Source organism: Aedes aegypti, chromosome 2 (genome assembly GCF_002204515.2).
Source record: "Aedes aegypti strain LVP_AGWG chromosome 2, AaegL5.0 Primary Assembly, whole genome shotgun sequence".
Taxonomy (NCBI): Eukaryota; Metazoa; Arthropoda; class Insecta; order Diptera; family Culicidae; genus Aedes; species Aedes aegypti.
In genome coordinates, this window is record NC_035108.1 from 51,137,250 (window position 1) to 51,157,622 (window position 20,373).

The 20,373-nt window shown below is 36.9% G+C and overlaps 1 protein-coding gene across 1 annotated transcript in view; it reads right to left on the reverse strand.

The window, feature by feature from the left end:
• LOC5563894 overlaps positions 1–20,373 on the reverse strand; it is a 569,696-nt gene that overhangs the window by 473,099 nt on the left and 76,224 nt on the right. Inside the window, exon 2 of the mRNA XM_021840824.1 lies at positions 8,977–9,639. The gene's annotated coding sequence lies outside the window, so the exon portion shown is untranslated. The remainder of the gene's footprint in view (positions 1–8,976; positions 9,640–20,373) is intronic.

Here is a 20,373-nt window from a genome sequence, read left to right on the forward strand (position 1 = left end):
ATCAATTTTGAAACTGTTATAACTAAAAATGAGTAAATATTTTGACACAAGTTTGTTCAGCAAAATTATAGCCAATATGTTAAAGGTTGACTGTATGGTATTTGTTTTGATTTAACTGCTGTTGTTCTCCTGGAAACTTTGATTATACCACTAAGGTCGAACTTTTGCCCCACCTTACTCTATACTTAACCTAATAATAACGCATTATTCGTGGCAATAGAAGATTGCAACGATTTTTGCCTGAAAAATAAAATATTGACATTTGTTTGACATTTGTTCCAATGTTTCAACATTGGATATTCGATGTAACTCGATTATACCCCATTACCCCGAATGCCATTTCCCAGAATGCCACCACCCCGAATTCCATTACCCCCAATGTACCATTACCCCGAATTCCATCACCCCGAATGCTTTTTCCCCGATTTTACAATTATCTTCACATGATGATATTGATGACATTTCCCCATGATATTGGAATTCGGGGTAATGTCATTCGGGGTTTTGGAATTCGGGGTAATGTTGTTCGGGTTAATGGCATTCGGGGTAATGGGATTCAGGGTAATGGGGTAGAATCATGTAAGTCATTGATGGTTAACTTTAATTATCCCAAACAGCAGCACTTGTTCCCCAACAAGGGAAAACAACATTGGATCTATCTATCTATCTTTATTAACGAGATTTTTAGCCCTGGGCTAGTTCATCTCGGGACGAACGGCTTTATTTCCCTTCCGAAGGAAGTCGTCACTGAATTTTTTAGTGACTATCTCGGGGATGGGATTCGATCCCAGGTCCTCGGCGTGAGAGGCGTGTGTTCTAACCACTACACCAGGTCCGTCCCCCACAACATTGGAATCATTGAACATATATCCTCAAATACGCAGGAGATGGAGTCTATTTGCTACGTAAACGATGGGACAAGTCAAGTAAAACATTGAAAAAATGATGACCAGTTTCAAACCATGAACTCTGAATCGTCAGCAACGTAGTCTCTCCCACCCCATCAAGCTTCTCTTAAAAAAAACGATGACAAACTTACCATAAAAGCAGCTCAAGTTATTTAATAGATCATTGCATCTTCATTTTCACAAGTGGTGAAAAATAGGGCATCGTCCAAATGAACACAATATTACTTGCCACGCATCGAAAACAGGAACAAAAAAAACTCATTATTGCGCTGTTGTTGGACGGAACATCTTGGAAAACTTTAGTGTATAGCTGTTTGTATGAAACAACTAAGACCCAACTCCATGAGGTGAAGATTTTCAATGTCAAACAAGTGGTGAATTGTATTTTTTGAAAAACTAGTTTGACACATTGAGAGTTTTTAACTTTGAAATGCAAGTGAACTGGTTCAGAGAAATTTGCTGGCGCCTTCAAGAAAACCTGTTTGAACAATTTTTTGAAAAATCACCGTTTAAAAGATGTTGCAGATGCTAATTAGAATGGTTTTACATTTTACGTTTACACAGTGCATTCTGGACTTTTTCACATCTGGCGACTCTTAATGGATACTGATCTGGGCTTAAAAACTTTATACTACTTGTTTGGGTAGTAGTGACTAGGGCATTTAGGACAACATCACATCAGGACGGAAGTGTCCTGAATTGAAAAAGTTTCAACAAAATTGTATCTTGTCACTTTTATTCACTGAAGAGAGAATCGATGAAGAGAAATCGGTCATGTTATTGAAGCCCTTATTCTAGCACACGCTTGAATTCAGATTTTTACATGAGTCATTACAACGAATTTGTATGGAATTTCAATTCAAATCAACCCAAATGTAGACCTTTCTTCAAGACAGGAATACGGGAAAAACGCGACACTTGAAACAAACAAAAAGAGTCATGATTTCAGAAGGAACGTGCACTTCTACATTATGAAAATCCACCATTAAAAAAGATCCATGAAAACATGAATCGTTTCACCGTAACGCTGCCTTAACGTAACGTTTTCAATTCGAAGTGATAAAAAGTGGTAATTTAAATCATGGAATCATGAAGCATCTGATCTGGAATCGTGCACACAGTTTATGAAAACATAAGCACTATTCATGAATTTAAGTAGGGTCAGTGTTCCCTTAGTGGACAGTCCCCTATAGTCGCACTAGTGGCTTTTTACGGCCGTTTTGCTATAAATCTTTTCAAAATATTTTTTGACTTGAAGATCAGGAGCTATTTATTTAAGTACCATTAATCCACAGCTTCATATTGTTCTAAAAATGATCGAAATAATTAGTTTTGCTTAAAATTTGAGCTCCATTGCGCCTATAGTGAACCTACTGTTGCTATAGTAGCACTACTGAGAGAAACTTTTTCTTATTATACGAAATAATTAATGAATTAAGAACTTATTTTATATCAAACGGCAGTTTTTGATCCACACTTTGAAGGAAAAATATTAAAGCTTTGTAAAAATACTCTTTTGACGGCGTGATGCTAGTGTTACTATAGGAACAGAAATCAGAAATAGTGCTTGTATAGGCACATGTATTCCTATAGTGGCACAAGCGATAATAAATTCAAACATATGAGTTTTTGTAGTTTTCATATTTTTCCCACAAAACCAAGATGAAAAGCTGTCCGATGATGTAAAAATAATGACGCTAGCGTTATTTTTCGATTTTATACGAATATTTGTTCTTAGATATGCAGCTATTGGTACATCGACCCTATCTATCCTTTATGATTTTATGATGAAAGCATAAGCACTATTCATGAATTAAGGTATAAGTCTTTTATGATTCAAATTTTGGAGATGAAAAGTGGTCGGTTGCGTCATGCGTCTTTGGGTTTTCAAACCCTTAAACCATGGTCTTAAATCTTACGAAAATCCCAAAATTTTAATCGACCATGGTCTTTGGCCAGACCACTTCCTCCCTTAATATATGACCACGAGATTTATGGACGGCCCTTTATTGATTCTATTCCATTTATTTTATTTTTATGTCATCCATTTATACATTTAAAAAACAGTGTTGCGTTCATTCAATTGATAGGAGTAAATCCCTCGTGCTCTTGGGGAGCTCAACGATGGAGGCCTTTATTTTAAAAATATAAGTTTGGTGAATAGCCTTAGTGGCTTACAATTCAGCGCGTATTCCAGCCAATTGCTGGTCCAATTGCTATAATCTGCGGTTGCAGTCGAATATTTCCAAACTTGGCTCAGCAGAAATCCAATCGCTGAGCTGAGCTCGACATCACAACAAATATGAAAAAATATAAAAATACTACTTACAATAATTAATTACAACAAGTTAATTAATTTTGTACAAAATATGTCGTGTATAATAGTTTGACAAAAATTTTACATTAAGCCAATAACTGTTTTTTTACCGCTACTACTCTCAGTCAAACTCCGCCGATCGCAAAAGACGCTTTGCCCAAATCTGATTATTTTGATTCATGATTATGAATATTTAGGTCATGAATTCAAAAAAGAAGTCATGGTTCTATGACTCAGCGTCATCATTCTATGACACAGCGTCATTTTTGATCGCGGAAACATCTTTGGCATAACGCATTGGACGACTATGATTTATGTTCATCAAACCAGTGTTTATTATTCATGTCAGGTCATGATATCATGAATCATAAAATTTAAGGATTTCATTACTTTTTGTTCATGAATCGGGAAACGGACTATTTCCCGTGCATCTGAGTTTTCTTCGGTGATAGGCCATTTGGCATAAAATCGATTGGCATAAAGCCGTTTGGTAAAAGGTCGATTGACATAACGGTCATTTGGCATAACGGTCGTTTGGTATAATGGTTGTTTGGCATAATATTCGTTTTGCATAATGCGTCTGTAACCAAGGATTTCTTAAAGTGACTTTCGTTTTACGTGTCTTTTGACTCCCACCGACAACATCATGCTTATTTTGGAACTAATTGGTACAGCACAAAATGATGCTATATTCAACAACCCCTTGCTATTGAATAAACTCATTGATTACCGACAGTGGAGAATACAGCATATTATTATTATTTAGTCTTTTGCGCTATCGGGATATATTGTGGTAGCTTTTAATATATTTATAACAAAGTTACCGTTAATTCAAAAATGGGATGTTCTTCCGAAATATGATTGAGTATAATTCAAATTACTATAACTGGTCGGGGATCTGCTAAACCGCACCATGAATCAAAACCATTGTTTTGGAATATTTAACTTTAAAGTACACAAACTTGTGAATAGATCGCATTAGACGCTTTTCAAATTTTTATCGCTTACAAATGACTAACAGGATCCAATAAGTAATTCAAGATGCAATATTCAAGAAAATCATCATATATTTTCCATGTAATTTAATTTGATTTCAAATTAAAAGGCACTTAGTTCATTCTGGCTGAAGTAAAATTGGAGAAATTTGTTTTCAGTTCGGTTTGGCTGAATGTGTTTCTTGATTTCCAGCAATACAAGAAAAAGATGAAGGTAAAAGGCTTGTATCATCGCCATGCATTTTGAAATGCTTGTTGCAAATGCTTATATACTACGAATGGGAAGGATTTGTGATTTTCCATAGAACTGGCCCGCAATGTAATGTTGGGGACCAATGTGAACAATAAAATGGTACAAGGCATCCAAAACGAATTCTATCTGTCTTTATCTAGTTGGATTATCTCTTTAAACAGAAATTATGTTTAATCTAGGTCCTCACGTGTTCAAGATTCGTCATAATAAAAAAAATTGAGGATTCTTCAAATATTGGTAGTGCTTTCGAAACATTAAGTATCAACTATTAAGTTTACAACCATACATTTAAATTTGAACAAATGTTATCTTCTTTTAAACATAGGCTCCAAAGCTATATTGTCCTAGAAATTATTGGTTTTGAAGGTGTTATTAAGCTTCCTACTGAAATAAGGGTGACAAACGAATACAATAATCTATCCAAATTATCGGAAACAAGAACAATCAATAAAGAGGAATCGGTGGCTGAACTAACTTCGATAAAACTGAACGCAATTTTACCAGGAGTCCAATCTTCAATTGGTTTATTTTTTTTTTTTTGAAACATAGACATTCTTAGACTGTTATGAGACAATAATTTGTAAAGCATTCTTAAATTCATTATTATATTTCGTTTTTTTAGAGATCCATTCTAACAAGTCTAACTGTTGAAATAATCATAACTTTGCATCCTTCTAATATTACAACACACATTTATTTTTAACAAACACTGGATCTTGTTTGCTCGAAAAAATTATTATTTCAATTAAAATTTTCCCCTTTTTTCAACTATTAACGGCATTTTTGATGAACACTTCCATAATTGAAGTTTATTTCAGATGCTTTGAAAATTTTGGCCCAAATATACACTTAAAAAATGTGTTATTTTTTAAAATTCTGCTATTTGAAGATTTTTTTGGTATTTCGAACAAAAAAAAAATCTGCATTTAAATCATGGCTATTTCTGAATAATGCTGCAATGATAAATCTTTGTATCGAAGTTTTCAATATTTTGCATATAAATTTTCCCTTATTTTTAACAAGTTTCACTTTATCAAGCGCTATGAACTACTATCAGGTTAGGCTTTTAAATAATCATTTAAAACCTGTTTGTATATATTTCAGTCATACATGATCCTGCTTTCAATAAAATTGTTTTTCGTTAAATTATGGTGTTGCAACATTTCTTGTTCATCACAGTCGAAAGTTTATTTAAAAACTTTACTCGGGATTATTTTTTTTTAAATTGGCTGTTTTTAAGGCTTTTTTAAGTTGATTTAGATTAAAACTTTACGATTTCAACACAACTTCAATTGCGTTTGACATTCGTTGTAACTGCCTTGTGCCCTAAAAGAATACCACGCTTACAGAAAACTTGTCATTTTTTTTTGCTATGAGCTATATATTATATATGATTCATTTTGTTTGAATCCGATAATTTTGAATCATTCATTATGTCAAACAAACATTATAACAAACGACCATTATGCCAAACGGTCATTATGTCATTCGACTTTATACCAAATGACCTTATGCCAAACGGCCGTATGCCAAAGGGGTAATCGTTTTCTTCAAGTATCTTTCCTGTGGTATTTTCACATTTCTTCCTCCTTACAATAGTTCATTCAGACATGTAGTAATTGTGATGAGAGCATAAATTTCTTTGAGAATTTCTCAAAAGGTTTCGTTTGTACAAAAAAAATCTCTGAATTTTGCCTTGAAAAAACACGTAAGAACTACGATGAATCCCTCGAAGATCACAAAAAGAAATACTTGATTAGCAACTGTTAAATGTGATCCTAGATCTCAATCTCAATGTTTGTACCGATCCTTTAAGCTTACGTCAGAAATACACATTTACTCAATTTTCTAATGTTTTGTATTATTTAATGCCCAAAAAGCAATGTATTTGGTTGTTTTTTTTTGTGGTGGTAAGAAAAGTTGAAATTTAGCGTGACATAATTTGTGTACCTTCCCTATGAATAAAGGTAGCATTTCCTACAAAGCTACTGGTAGTTAGCTTCGGAGGTTGCTACACATGCTTTGAGATTGCGGAATTGAATGGAATAATTTACTTTTGAGTAAAAATCATGGGAAAAAGATATGAGTATTGATATTTCGGAAGGTATTTTGAGTTTTGCTTAGGAATTCTGAGGTTACGAAAGCATTCGCCAGGTAAGATTACTGGCCGTAGCAATTTGTGAAATCCGTGGCATGTCTGAATTCCCAGATATTTATAAAGTAATTCTGAGTTTTATGTGTGAATTCTGATATCTCAGATTCTCGGATTTCGTTTGGAATTCCGGAATTCCTGTAGAAACTTTGGGTTTCCGACAGGCATGTCGGATTTTTATTGACAATTCTGAAATTTTAAAAATCATTATGGGAATTATGCTGAAATGTTAGAAATCTGGTAAAAACTCTGGAACTCGGGTGGGAATGTGATTGCGGTTATTAATTTCTTGAAATTCTGTGGCTATCTATTGGACGGTATTTCTGTTAGAATCCTTAAGATTTCGGTAGGATTCCTGCGAATTATTGTGTGAATATTTGGTGTTCTAAAAATCAATCTTTAGAAATATTGTAAAAACCATTAAGATTCCGTTGATTTCCAGTTCCGTTGGAATTTCTAAGCAAAGCTTTAAATAAATTTTTTGAATGTCGGTAAGTATTTTTAAGATTCCAATGAGATTTTTTGTGAAATCGATAAGAAATTTAATATTTTCAAAGGGAACCATGGTGATTCCTATAAAAAATTTCTACATTCTAGAAATTCCAAGGATACTATCAGGAACCCCACCGAAATAACGAAAATATCACAGGAACACTTAGAATTTTCGGAATTCAACATGCTGTTAAGAAAACACACGGGGAGCCTAAACAATTACAGCAATTTCACCAGAATTTCATTACTGGTACTAGGAAATATGTAATTCGTAGTTTGATAGCTGATCTCAAGATCTCTTCATAGATTTTAAGCTAAAATCCAAAAATTCATTAAACATTGCCGTTGGCGAAAACCGAAAACCACCCAGAAAATTCATTGATGTACCATTATCATAAAATCATACACATAAAGAGAATACCAGACTAATGGCAAAATTACACTACAAATCTTGTTAAATTACAGCACCTTCATGAATTTGTGCAAATTGATACGTAATCGTTAAGATTCTATCCATTTCCTTCATATGCATGATTGTATTAATTTTAAGCGTCACTCTGATTGTTTTTTCTTAACGTGCAGCATCAGTCACTGTTACCCTTATAAAGTGAAAGCTAATGTTCGAAAGCAGTACGTACTGCATGTTCGAAAAGCGTTGTAAACTGTGTGGATTTTGTTTTTGAATAGATGCTACATGTAGTAGAGTTCAACGCTTTTTATTCATTCCAACCAATATTTTTGGAAAAAAATGCTGAAAATTGAGAAAGAACTATTCCATAAAAAAACTATCAAGGGAGAAAAAAAATACACCGAAAAAATCTCAGTGGCTGACTCATGTATGACGAAAAGCCACTATAATAAAAACATAAATAATAGCAACCAAACAAACCTTAGCTTTCTATTTTCTTCGATACAAAACTTAAGCTTTGGGCAACATTATGAAAAAATATTTAGTTTTGGTCTTAGCAATGCAAAAAAAATCTAGTTTTACCGACAAGAATATTCTTTCAAAAAATCTTTATTTTTTTCAAAAATTGTAGTTTTGGATCATGATCTCTCTTTGTTAAATAAATGGACGTGTTCTCCATTCGAGCTTTAAGATTTATTTGTTACATTATGATGTTTTTAAAAATATGAAAGTTTTTTTTTTGTTTTCTCGACATGAATGCACCAACTGGTGTAAAATGTCACAAATAGAAAAACATCAAAATTATTTTCTGGAAAAAGGTTTCCACAAACCCACGGGTCCCACATTTGTAAATCCATCCTTGGTTGAGACATCTTATATTTAAAGAAATACAGGGAGGGGTAAGCAGGTAGTGTAGGTGCAATCTAATTATGTTGTTTTTGTAGTAAACGAAGTCATGCTGTTTTTAGTTTACCATAAAAAAGGGCTAACATAGAGTGACGAAACGTTGGGCAAATCTAAATTTTCCGATTTGATTTCCCTAGACTGCGAAAGTCACTAAATTACAGTTGAAATTGTTACTGTCGAAAATTCTAGACTAACTTCTTGTGGGGCGTGAATTTAACGAGCAATTATTGCCACGCGTGTTAGCATTACACCTCACTGTGCGTCTTATCTTATAGATAATATAAAACATGTGCCACTAAATTTCCACTTCCATCGATGTTCGTTCCGATCCAACTCCATCTCCATGTACCAGGTACCGAAGCTATTGTTTTAGTCGTTTCCCAGAGGCCGATCTGCCTCATCCTTGAAACCCATTTTCCACCTAATCGACCACCTTTCCAACCATCCAAAGGAGGGAATGGAAGCAAAACTGCCCCCCAAGAGCAACAACCCCCATTAGCCCCCTCGGTTATAAATTATATTATCGAGAGCACAAAAACCTTACCTTTAATAGCGTTTCACTTTGATAATCCTCTATTTAAATCATAATAAATCCACTTAAACGATTATCCGTCCGTCGTGTGTCCCGGCTTTGAGCTGCTTGCTACTGTTTCTACACTTTCACACAAGACTGCTATCACACCATTCGATAAGCTCTGTCGAACGTCTGCGTCGTCTTCGATAGAAGTTCACACCGTTTGCTGGAGAGACAGGGACGGGAGGCCCGTTCCACACCGAAGCCTGCGATCGATGAATATATCCCGGGACCTCTGATAGATTGGATGGTGATTGTCTCCTTTTTGTCGTCGTTAGAATCCTGCCACTATTGCACACAGATGATGGTGATGTTAGAGCACTGGGAACCGACCCACCACACGCACTTTTCAAGAGCGGCTACACTGTTGCTGATTTTGCTACTTTGAACCTTGCTTCGGTTGGGAATATTGGAAAATTGAGTTTCTTGTACACTACTTTAGAGGCCGGCAGCAGCATGGCAGAACCCGGCGTATCGGATTCTGGCTGAGCACATCGATGAGATTAGTGTCATCTACCTCGAGTCTTTCGTGGGTATCAGTCAGTCAAACGAACTATGAAATTGATTTCCTCGGCATGGTAAGTTCTTCGCTTCGTGTCCAACACATTTTATCAAGATAGTTTGGGATGAAATCTGCAAAAATAAGATGAAAGAATGACTTTATTGAGTAAATAGTTTATTGTGGCTTTGATTCTATGATAAATATGATGGTATTTTCTTAAACAAATTGTTGATCAATGTGGATTTGTCATACATGGTGGTATTTTTGTCATACATGGAGGAGGAGTTTTATAATAGACATCTTGCAAACTAAGTAAAACTCAAATAGTTCTTGTAAATGTTGTCAATGCATTAAATTTTGCTATGAAATACTATCCCTGAAGTAAAAACATTCGATGATGTACAAATTTACAAAAATCGAGTCAATTCCAGATCGTGTCCGGTAATGGGAGCCACCTTTTAAAATTAACCATTTTTGTACTAGAATACATTCTTCTTCTTTTTACTCCGTGTTAAGGCTATATTCGCTATATTCCCTATGTTTCTAGAAAAAACATTATCACTAACACATTTTGAGGCACCCTATTGGATCAGGCGCAGCAGCTGCATACTCATCCGGTTCCAATAACCGATTGTTCAAGAAGCATTATGTGGCCAAAGCGGGTGACCACAGCTGACACCCACTGGCTGGACATGCTCCAAAGGGTACAATATCTATGACCCTCGTCTTTTGGTCCCACATTCACTAGTGAGTGGCGACCTTTTCTCCACGCCGTTATGAACACGACTTTGAAGCCTCCGGGGAACAACCGGACCTCGGCATCATTTTCCTTTTAGTTCTCGGGCTCAAAAACAGTTGTCACTCCCACCGCACAGTCCTCTCCACAAAACCGTAGCCATCAATTGACCAGGGTGCGTTTTCTGATTTATGACTTAATCAATTTCCCTGAAGCGCACGCACGGCTTCCGGCTCTCCACTCTAATATGGATTCCCAGCAAACCGGGAACGAAAGCGGTTGAATGCCGGCTCTAGCTTCCGAGTTGACCATCGGATGGGGTCAAAACTCGGCCATCTGGTGAGTGTCGCCACATTCCGCAGTCCCACGCCGCTCCAAGGTGCGAGAGTTTATGATGATTTATATTGCGTACGTTTGAGCATGATATTCACCCCGGCCCTGCCCTGCCTGGAGTGTGAGGGTGGTTGACCCTTTTCACATAGCGGTCACGTAGGTCGCCTCCCGGTACGCTATGGGCCAGCAATAGGAATTTCGCGACAAATCCAAACGAATATCTTGAATAAAACAAAGTACCGCAATTTTGATAGCGCGGGACCTACAACTTGTGAAACGAAATAACATAATTTCTGTTAAACTGTTAATTAAAACTAATGGAAAACTATGAAGAGTTAGTAAAATACTTCATTGCAAAGCTATCTTTGTTGGAATCGAGAACATTTGAGCCCTAATATTGGAATGTAACAAATTGATGAGATTTAAGCATTTTTGAAAAAACATTTGGTACATATTGGAACAGTCTGTCTAATAACCACTTTTGTGTGGGGCGTGATGACAACAGTGTGTTTGTGTCGTCTCGGCGCGATCGTTGCTCACCGATCAATCAATCATAGTGGAGTGGATTATAAAAGAAGGACGTGTGTTCCCTTCCGAAGTGGTTGTCTGCGTGATGGGTGATTTTCCAGTTACAGTATGATGTTACACATTGGCGAGTGTGACAGGTTTTGCTACGGATATTTTAGTTCAATTTCATAGCAAAAAAATGAACTTTTTCAACCAAAATTATTCTTGTGGAAATCACCCATTGCGTAGTGCAGTGTAAATATAGTGCGACTGAGACGAAGCAAGCCAAGATGGCTGGTAGGTATTCGCTTCCAATACGACAATTCGTCCGGTGGGGTGTGCTGCTGTCGTCATGATGATGGTTGACGAGAGCAATGTCAAACTCATTCATGGTTTCAAAACATTCGGAACAAAATATTTATTTTCACCGCTTGCTTCACTTATGTATGAAATTGAATGAGATCCAATGGTAAAGAATTAATTTATCTACCCAATGATATTTTTAGGGGCAGCGGAAAATGTCCCGAAGCGTATTTTATTCAAGGCGCAAAAATCGCTCAGGCGAAAGTTCCAATGAAACTAACCTCACATATCCTGGTTTTCCAACCTCAAACTAGTGCTCCTACCAGCCGGATCTCAATTTTTATGAAAGTAGTGCAATAATACAAAAAACAAACGTATGTAGAACATAGAGAATGGATATTCCTGCCTTTTCCGCCTAACTGTTTCACTGTGAACCGTCTTATATCAGGAAAACAAAACATTTTTCCCCACAGCGGCATGTGATGGATGCGTGAAAAATCAAATATCTCATCATCTGACTAGTTGCGCTACCAAAGTATAGATGGCTAACAGTATGTTGCGTTTTGCGATTGGAAGCGTATAGGCAAATATTTTCAAAGCTAAACGATCGACATCTGGTGGCCAGTAGAATAACCGTCATAAAAGAGGTTTGGGTTGAGAACGCAGCATGTGCAGCATAGGAAGGTGTACACAATTCACACTTTTTCTCGGAATAGTTGTTTTGTTTTGGCCAGAAAGCACTTAAAACATGATAAACTTTTTTTCCTTCGAATATGAACAGATCTGGTCGATGCTCTTGAACGATTAGTGGGAGATAATTGGAAAAATGATGTTTGGCTACATAGGTTATAAACGTCCGGATTCTTTGTTAGCAGTAAAATTTATTGAGAAATCACAAGCATCGCAAGAATAATGGTTTAAATTTATTATTCCAATAAAAAACAGTGCAATTATCGATTGATTATAACCTAACTTTTGGGTTGAAAAAATTGAGTTTTGGACGTAAATAAACATGTTCAGCGGTGTTTCTTTCGTTCTCCCTTAGCGAACTCCAGGCCTTTTCATGTGACATCCGTCTATGCATTTTTTTATATCGGTGGAGGACCGGTGCTAACACGGGCATGTCATTTTCATAGAAGAACTGTCAAAGAGCTTCCGGATCAGCTGATTTGAAACGTCATGTGAAAAGGCCTATTTGCCTAAATTCAATCATGTTGGAGCAAGTTGAGAGAGCCGCTACAGCTTGCAAACAAGCAAAAAGCGAGATGATATAGGAAAATAGGGAAAGTGCGCGCCACCTCTCACTTATATTGTAATGTGAGTTGATAGGGCCGCTGGCGAAGAGATGTTTAGCAAATTAAGAGGACCGCAAAAATCAGTACAGCGGAATCGTTAGTTGCAACGACTGACAGCTAGTGAAAATGCTGCAGACTCACGCATCTGCAGAGCAAATCGTCACAAAACGAACATTTACATGTACATTTGTTCTATATATGGAATTAATAGCGTGTTGAGAAGACCACTGAGATCGGAAAATAGGGTAAGTGCGGGTTGTGCGCCACCTTTCACTTATATTGTAGAGCGAGTTGAGAGGACCGCATTTGAAGAGATTTGTAACGAGTTGAGAGTACTGATTTCTGCAGTAAATAGGCAAAGAGAGCGTTGTGAGGACCGCCACCGTTGAATAATAACGAGTTGGGAGGACCGCTTGTTACTTGATTAAGCGAGTCGAGAGAACTGCTAACATCAGAAAATAAGGTAAGTGCGCGTTGTTAGAATCGCCAGCTTCCCTTAAATTGTACCGCGAGTTGAGAAGACCACCTTTGAAGAGTTTTGTAGCGAGTTAAGAGGACCGCCAAAATCAATAAATAGGGCACTAGCGCATTGTGAGGACCTTTGAGTAATAGCGAGTTTAGAAGACTGCTTGTAAATTCAATAATAGCGAGTTGTGAGGACCATTGAGATCGCTGTGCGTGCTGTGTAAACTGCCACCTTTTATTATGCGTTGCAAGAAAAAAATTGATTTCTAGAAAATCTAGGGTCATATATTGGAAAAATTTCCTATCATATTGATCATAGTCACCTGCGACCTCGAATAATGAATTATTTTGGTTTATGTATTGTATACCGTCAACGAGCGGTTTTGACCTGCGGCACCACTCCGAACGCCACTACCCCGAATGAGCCATTACCTCGAATAGTATGAGATACAATGCAGTATATTGTTTTGCGTGCTAAAATGATGACCATACTGTTTTACAGGATTGATCATTCATGTTTGCATCTCTAATGTAAACTGGTAATCAATGGTTTGTAAAATTCGTCGGTAAAATGTTCATCACATTTTCCCTTCTTTCATAATTCAGCTATTCTTTCGAAATATTTTGTTGGCAACTATATTCTTCTTTTTATTTCTAGACAGTGCCTGTTTCTCAGTTCAGTGTGCCTTTTTGCAGTTCAAGGGTTCATTCACAAATTTCCATTCACCCCTTTCAGCGTTATGAAATTTGTGAACGGGCTTTCAACAAAACAAGCCTTTAAGAGCATTCCTTGTCAATTTACCATTCTTGTACATGTGCCTTTAAGCTCAAGAATGTCAAGGAATTTTTCAATGCAATAAGATCCACCATCGGAGGAATTCGAACCCATACTCTCAATATGGTCTTGCTGAACAGCTGCGTGCTCACCGGTATTTGAACTTCTTGGTGGTGTTAATAGGGGCCCAGATAGCCGTAGCGGTAAACACGCAGCTATTCAGCAATACCAAGCTGAGGGTCGTGGGTTCGAATCCCACCGGTCGAGGATCTTTTCGGGTTGGAAATTTTCTCGACTTCCCAGGGCATAGAGTATCTTCGTACCTGCCACACGATATACGCATGCAAAAATGGTCATTGGCATAGTAAGCTCTCAGTTAATAACTGTGGAAGTGCTCATAATAACACTAAGCTGAGAAGCAGGCTCTGTCCCAGTGGGGACGTTACGCCAGAAAGAAGAACATGATATTTCAATGTATATTTTAGTTTTTATCACCTATTTCCGTTCATTACGAAAGTGCTTCGAATTTTGTCACGAAATTCTAAATTCTGGCCCACAGTGCCCTGCCGAGGAAAGTTGTGTTCCAATTCGGACATTTGCACACCACTTTGGGACCGCAGTCCTCGCAAGTAAAATTAATTAAAAATTTTGCACCTCTTTTGTCTGTCGGTTTGGACCCCCCGGTTTCCAAGAGGGTGGGTCCCAATTCGATAAGGTAATGGTGATTGACGTGAATTGGATGGCAAACAAGACGAAGCGTCCCGAGGCGAACGATCCATGTGCGTGGGATGAGGACGGGAATTGTGGGCCAATGGAAATGTTTAAGCTCCAGCTGCCACACGGAAAATGCTCTGCTGGGATGATGATTCGAAAGATTCGTTCACCGTCGGTCGGATCCATTAGTGAATTGAGTTTAATTCTGTTTGTGTTTTGGATGCAAATGGGCAAAATTGATGGGTGGATTTTGGACAAGGTTCTGTCGATGGCTAGAACTGGGTAAAAGTTTTAGCTTGTCTTTCTGATAAATGAGATTTGTTTGGATGGATGTAGAAAAAAACTAATGGTAGGGTAATATGATATGTTCATAACGTTAATGGAATGATTGCAATAATTCTTTTTTTTATGGAGAATCCCCTTAATCAAATATCAGTATCGTTCGGAGCTGAAAATGCACTTATTTTCTCTGATTTTTTTCTTCAAAGTACCTGCTTATTCATACTAACACGTTTATCGTCTATTTCTCGTAAATTATATAGTACAACATACAATTGAGTAAAAGCTCCACATAAGTTAACATAGACGGTAATGGAATAAATCTTTTCGAAATCAATTTACTGACAGATGGGTGACTACAAACTGAACCGAATGAAATGGGAAACAATGAGTAAACGATCGGAAATTGCCAAAGAACTCGAGATCCCATACTCACAACACATGATTGAACAATTTTGTGAGAAAATTATTGAAGCAGGTAATTCCATGTAGAGCGTATTTTATCCATACAGAATAACATAATGCCAACCAATTCCAGCTATTCTTCAATGAGCAAAGACGAATCTCATTTGCATGAACAAGGGTTCATTGCATTCTGGATAAAATAATCTTTTCTTTCTTTCTTCGTTACGTCTCGAATGTGATAAAGTCCACTCCTGATGCTACCAGGATTTTTACAAATATTGACTGTGGGCTTATTCTGACAATATGCTAATAAGCTGTGGATTGATCGCTACAGCTTTTTGAATTACTGAAATACTATGTCCCTATTCATAAATTTATGACGAAATAAGAAAAATGGAATGATTTCGGCAGTTAAGTAACTCAACATACAGCAAAAGTCACTTGCAGAAAATGTACAAGTAAATTTTAAACACAGGATAATAGGAATAAGTCCGATATATTTTGTTCGATTGTTCGTATCACCAAAGCACTACGATACTGATAAAATCGTATTCGAGAAAGAGACTGCTATACCTTCGTCCATTACTTATTCTGTTCCCAATATTCTCATTGAGCATTTTTTTCATAGCATATTAGACACATGACGACTAAAGTTACCTCATTATCTCAACGTATTTAAACCGAAAAATTAAACCCCATGTTTAAATCATTCGAAAACAACGCGAATGAAAGACCTGCGTATCGAAATCACGTAGGAGGGGAAAATTACTGAACATCGTTCTCTGGCCGGAAACGCATAATATCATTTCGCACGCCTCCCATCACCATATGCGGCATTGTGAACCCGCCATTATCTACATGCAAACACATGTGACGGTACTTTTCAACGAGCCAGTCCCTTGCCTCGGAATTTTCCATCCCTGCAACCTGACTTTCCCAGTAAGTACGGAGGCGAGTAAATGAGCTGTAATTAAATAATTGATTGCGAACTGAGCAAAACAAATTATATTCATTACCGTTATACAATTTCGTTATAAAATTCGGATACACTGGGGAGCAGCGCTAACGTGGGCACATTTGAACACGTGGATAAAAAAGAAGCGCACCGTACGCCGTTCGCATCCATAGCTTCGGTGTGGAAATTATCAAAGTGCGTTACTTTTGTGTGAAGTAAGCGGAAAAGTATTGGTCGCAAAAGTACGTGTGATTTTTCACACCTTCGTTGGGTCACAACGATCAAAACACTGTCTGGAAGAGCGTAGCTTTTTAGTCATAAGAATTTTGAATTTCCAGAACCTTCGTCCTCTTCTGTAATCTTACAGAAGACATTTACACACAATTTACACAAAAATATGCAAAACTTGAACTTGAAACTATTATGAACCAGAGTTACACGTTCAAAGCCTGATAACGGTGTATGATATGACCGTGGTCATCAAATAAAGAACAAGCGCACTATGCTGTATCGTGTCAACAAGGGGAGGCAGTCCATCTAGCACGATGTAGATTAGATAGCGCAACCCTGCTAAGGTGGCCTATCTGAGACTCTTCACCCACCGAGAAAGGAAAAAATAGAGGCAACAGACCCAGCAACGAATAAAGAACAACGATTGGATAGATCCGACTATTCCATATCCGATTGGAACGTAAATTGCAGAATATCAGTGTAAATTTAGCGGCCATCCAGGAAATACGCAGGCCTAAAACTGGAGAACGTGAGTTCTGAGTGGTAGATCTCATCACCAACACTTCATTCAAGTAGGGAAACATGGTTCAAGACGCACTGATGGGGTAAAATGGCCCACCTCAATAAATCATTCTTAGAAAGTATCAATTTGTATTATTTGCCAAACGATGTTAAAATATGTTTACCCAAGAGTTGCCGCCGCAACTCTTGGGCATAAACTCATATATTTTTCCATAATTTACCGGTGAAATTCAACATTTATTCCTTTTTTTGCCTAAACATTAAGGTTTTCCGATGATTTCATTCAGGAATAAGCTTTTCCATACCACGGAGCAAACTCATGGAGAAACATGGTTGCTAACTACTAGTTCTCCATACTAAATGGCATTCTACTCCATCCATTTGGTCATTTTGAACTACCCCCATTTTTCAACCAACTTTTCTACACGATTTAAACCCGTTAAAAAACTCAAATTTAGGAAATGTTTTCATGATGATAGCTAGCAAATATTTTAAAGTTACTGTTAGGACTTTGAATGGCGTTAAAATGTGGATCTCATTAGGAGAAAACGATACAAAATTCTTAAAGTGGCATTTTGGACCATTTGACCCTACCACATCTACTACTGCGGCGAAGATCTCGCAGAGTAGCGGTTTATAGTGGTTGGGAAGCAGATGCATCGAGTTATTCGGTTGACACCGGTAAGTTACCAAATACATGTGTGTAAAAATTATTTTTATTAAAAAGTTGTTGCTACAATATCGTAAAATAAAGTTCGTCATATTATCACTTATTAGTTATAGAAACAACATGTAGAGTATTACTTTTGTACATTAAATCTATCTCATGTTTTCAGGTCACGATTTTGAACCTCCATCAAGTATCAGTTTTCTAGACATTTAAAAGAATTATGTTTATTGTATGAACATATTTATAATAATAGTTTTAATCGTGGCCCCTACTTGAATTGTGAGTTACACGTATTGAAACACCGATTTAAAACGAATTTTCTATTGAAAATTGTGTTTTATAGTGAAATTTAGTTGTAAATTACTATGTGTTGCAAGTCACCCCGCCGTTGCAAGTCACCCCGTTTGACGGTTACTGAAACTCAGAGTAGCATGAATCGGAAAGATGTTCGGAGATTTTGTGCAGTGGTCCTCGGCACGCGGCACGGTACCGTACCAGTGTCCGCCATGTGCAATGATCGAGAGGGGAATTTACTGATCGATGAAACGGCGATGGTCATGGGCGTAGCGAAAGAGGGCAGGGGAGTGCCGTTATGAAGGATATAAAATTGCGTACCTATTGAATAGTAAGCACTAAATGTAAGAGTTATTCTCAAAATCAGACTTCTGCAGAAAAAACGCTGCACTCCTTCGGTAGACTAAAGGTTACGGAGATGCCGTTGTTATAAAAAGCGGCTCCTACCGTGTCTTCACAGTGTAGACGACGGTCGAGTTGCGGAAGCGTGTCGACAGAAGTTGCTTAAGATGGTACCTTTGGGAATTGTTCCGCATATTTTATAGGAAATTTTTCATGCGTTTACCTTTTTTTCACAACTCGGTCAGAAAATAAACCCGAAATTCCACAGAAATTAAAAATTTCAAGGAATCATTTTAATTTTTTTTTTTTCGTTTAACTGCTTAATATATTCAAGATATTTCATTGAAATTTGCTTGGCATTTATGGCCTCTTTCAAGGATTCCTCAAAAAGTTCCAATTTTTCAAATCTTTTTTTTATGAAATTCCACCTTAGACTCAATTTTTTTCAGAAATCCAGCTTTTTACGCTGACTATAAAACGAAAAGGGGTGAATCGATTTCGAAATGTTTTGCTTGCGTTTTTATAGCATAGTCTTAGCAGGCCATGATTTAAGTTTATTGATTGGATTGTCAAAAATTTTCACAATATTTGTTGTGAACTTTTACGTATTAGAGCTTTACAATTAGTTTCAATTTTTAACTACCGTTTTGAATCATATTACGGACACTTAAGGACTTAGGGAAATATAACCCAGCATAGAGCATACAAAATAAATCATTCTGTATGTTTCCTTAGCGCTATCGAGCGTCGGAAGCCCTTTACTTTCGAACGGTGGGTGAAGAATACGCTTCCGCGACTTCAATAATTTTAAATAATGATAATCATTAATGGAACAGTCAAATCATCAATCGAAATCGTTAAACCACCAAAGAGACATCTAAGGTAGTTGGGCATTATAAATTTTCAAAGATATTTATGGAAAAAGTTTACTAAAACGAGCCTTGAAATTGAGAACTTTTGAACAGCAAAAATTGAAACATTTCGCGTTAAATGTTTCCCATACAAAGTAGAGTGTCCGGAATTTGAAGCTGTCCGTAATATGAATCAAAACGGTATTTCAGGCGCCTTAAATTTATTTTTTTTATATTTTAGGCAGAAGATCAAGAACAAACGATGATAAATGTACGAAATGGGATAGTTGCAGCATTAAAATTCGAATAACTAGTTGACGTAGGGAGCCTGTTGCAGAAGACTCTTAAATGCTGATTTGAGTTGATAGGAGAACCCTCTTCGATGTTTATTATTTTTTCCAAAAACGGATACTGCAGTCTACAAAGTTTAATCATATGTTGCGTCTATAACGCATTGGCTATGGGCAAAAAATTAGGCTTAAAAGTCAAATTGCAAACTAAACTATGCTCATACACAACACCGAGCTTCGTGGAATCAACAAAGGCCACAAAGACATACTAAAAGGCGTCCAGCTTCGCCAAATTCGGCCAAATCGTATAGCTTCAAATTTTAACGATAAACTCTTCTTTAAACTTAGCAGTATTACAAATCTGTTTAGATCGCAATGTAAATCCGATAAAATTTGTTGAACCTTTGAGGAGCGGTGGATTTTTTTGGTAGATCCGAGTATAATAGACCTACAGATTAAATTGGCCATCACAAATTCCAAACATCCGATGAAGATGTAAAAATTAAAATGCATAGACAATGAATGGCAAGAAAATATAATTTGTAATCTATCTATTTTGCCCAAGTATTGCTCCCTACATCCTTGAGAACCTTTCTACAATGATTCTAGCCATTGAATGAATGTTAACGATTTGGCTTCCAGCCAGTAGTGGCAGCATCAGAAGTAATCCGTCGATTGGTGATTGGAAAAATGTTCCAGCATATAGTCGCTTCAATTTGCAGTCCTGGTTTGTAGCTCTTGCTCCCAAGCTAAAATATATAGACAAAAGGTTATATTTTTGATTACGTGAGAAACCGGTTCGAAAATTGTGACATTTAATCGTCAACATCAAAAATTTTCATGATCGCAAAGCTTGCTTGGATTAAACCATAAAAATTATAATGTGGGCAAGTAATGT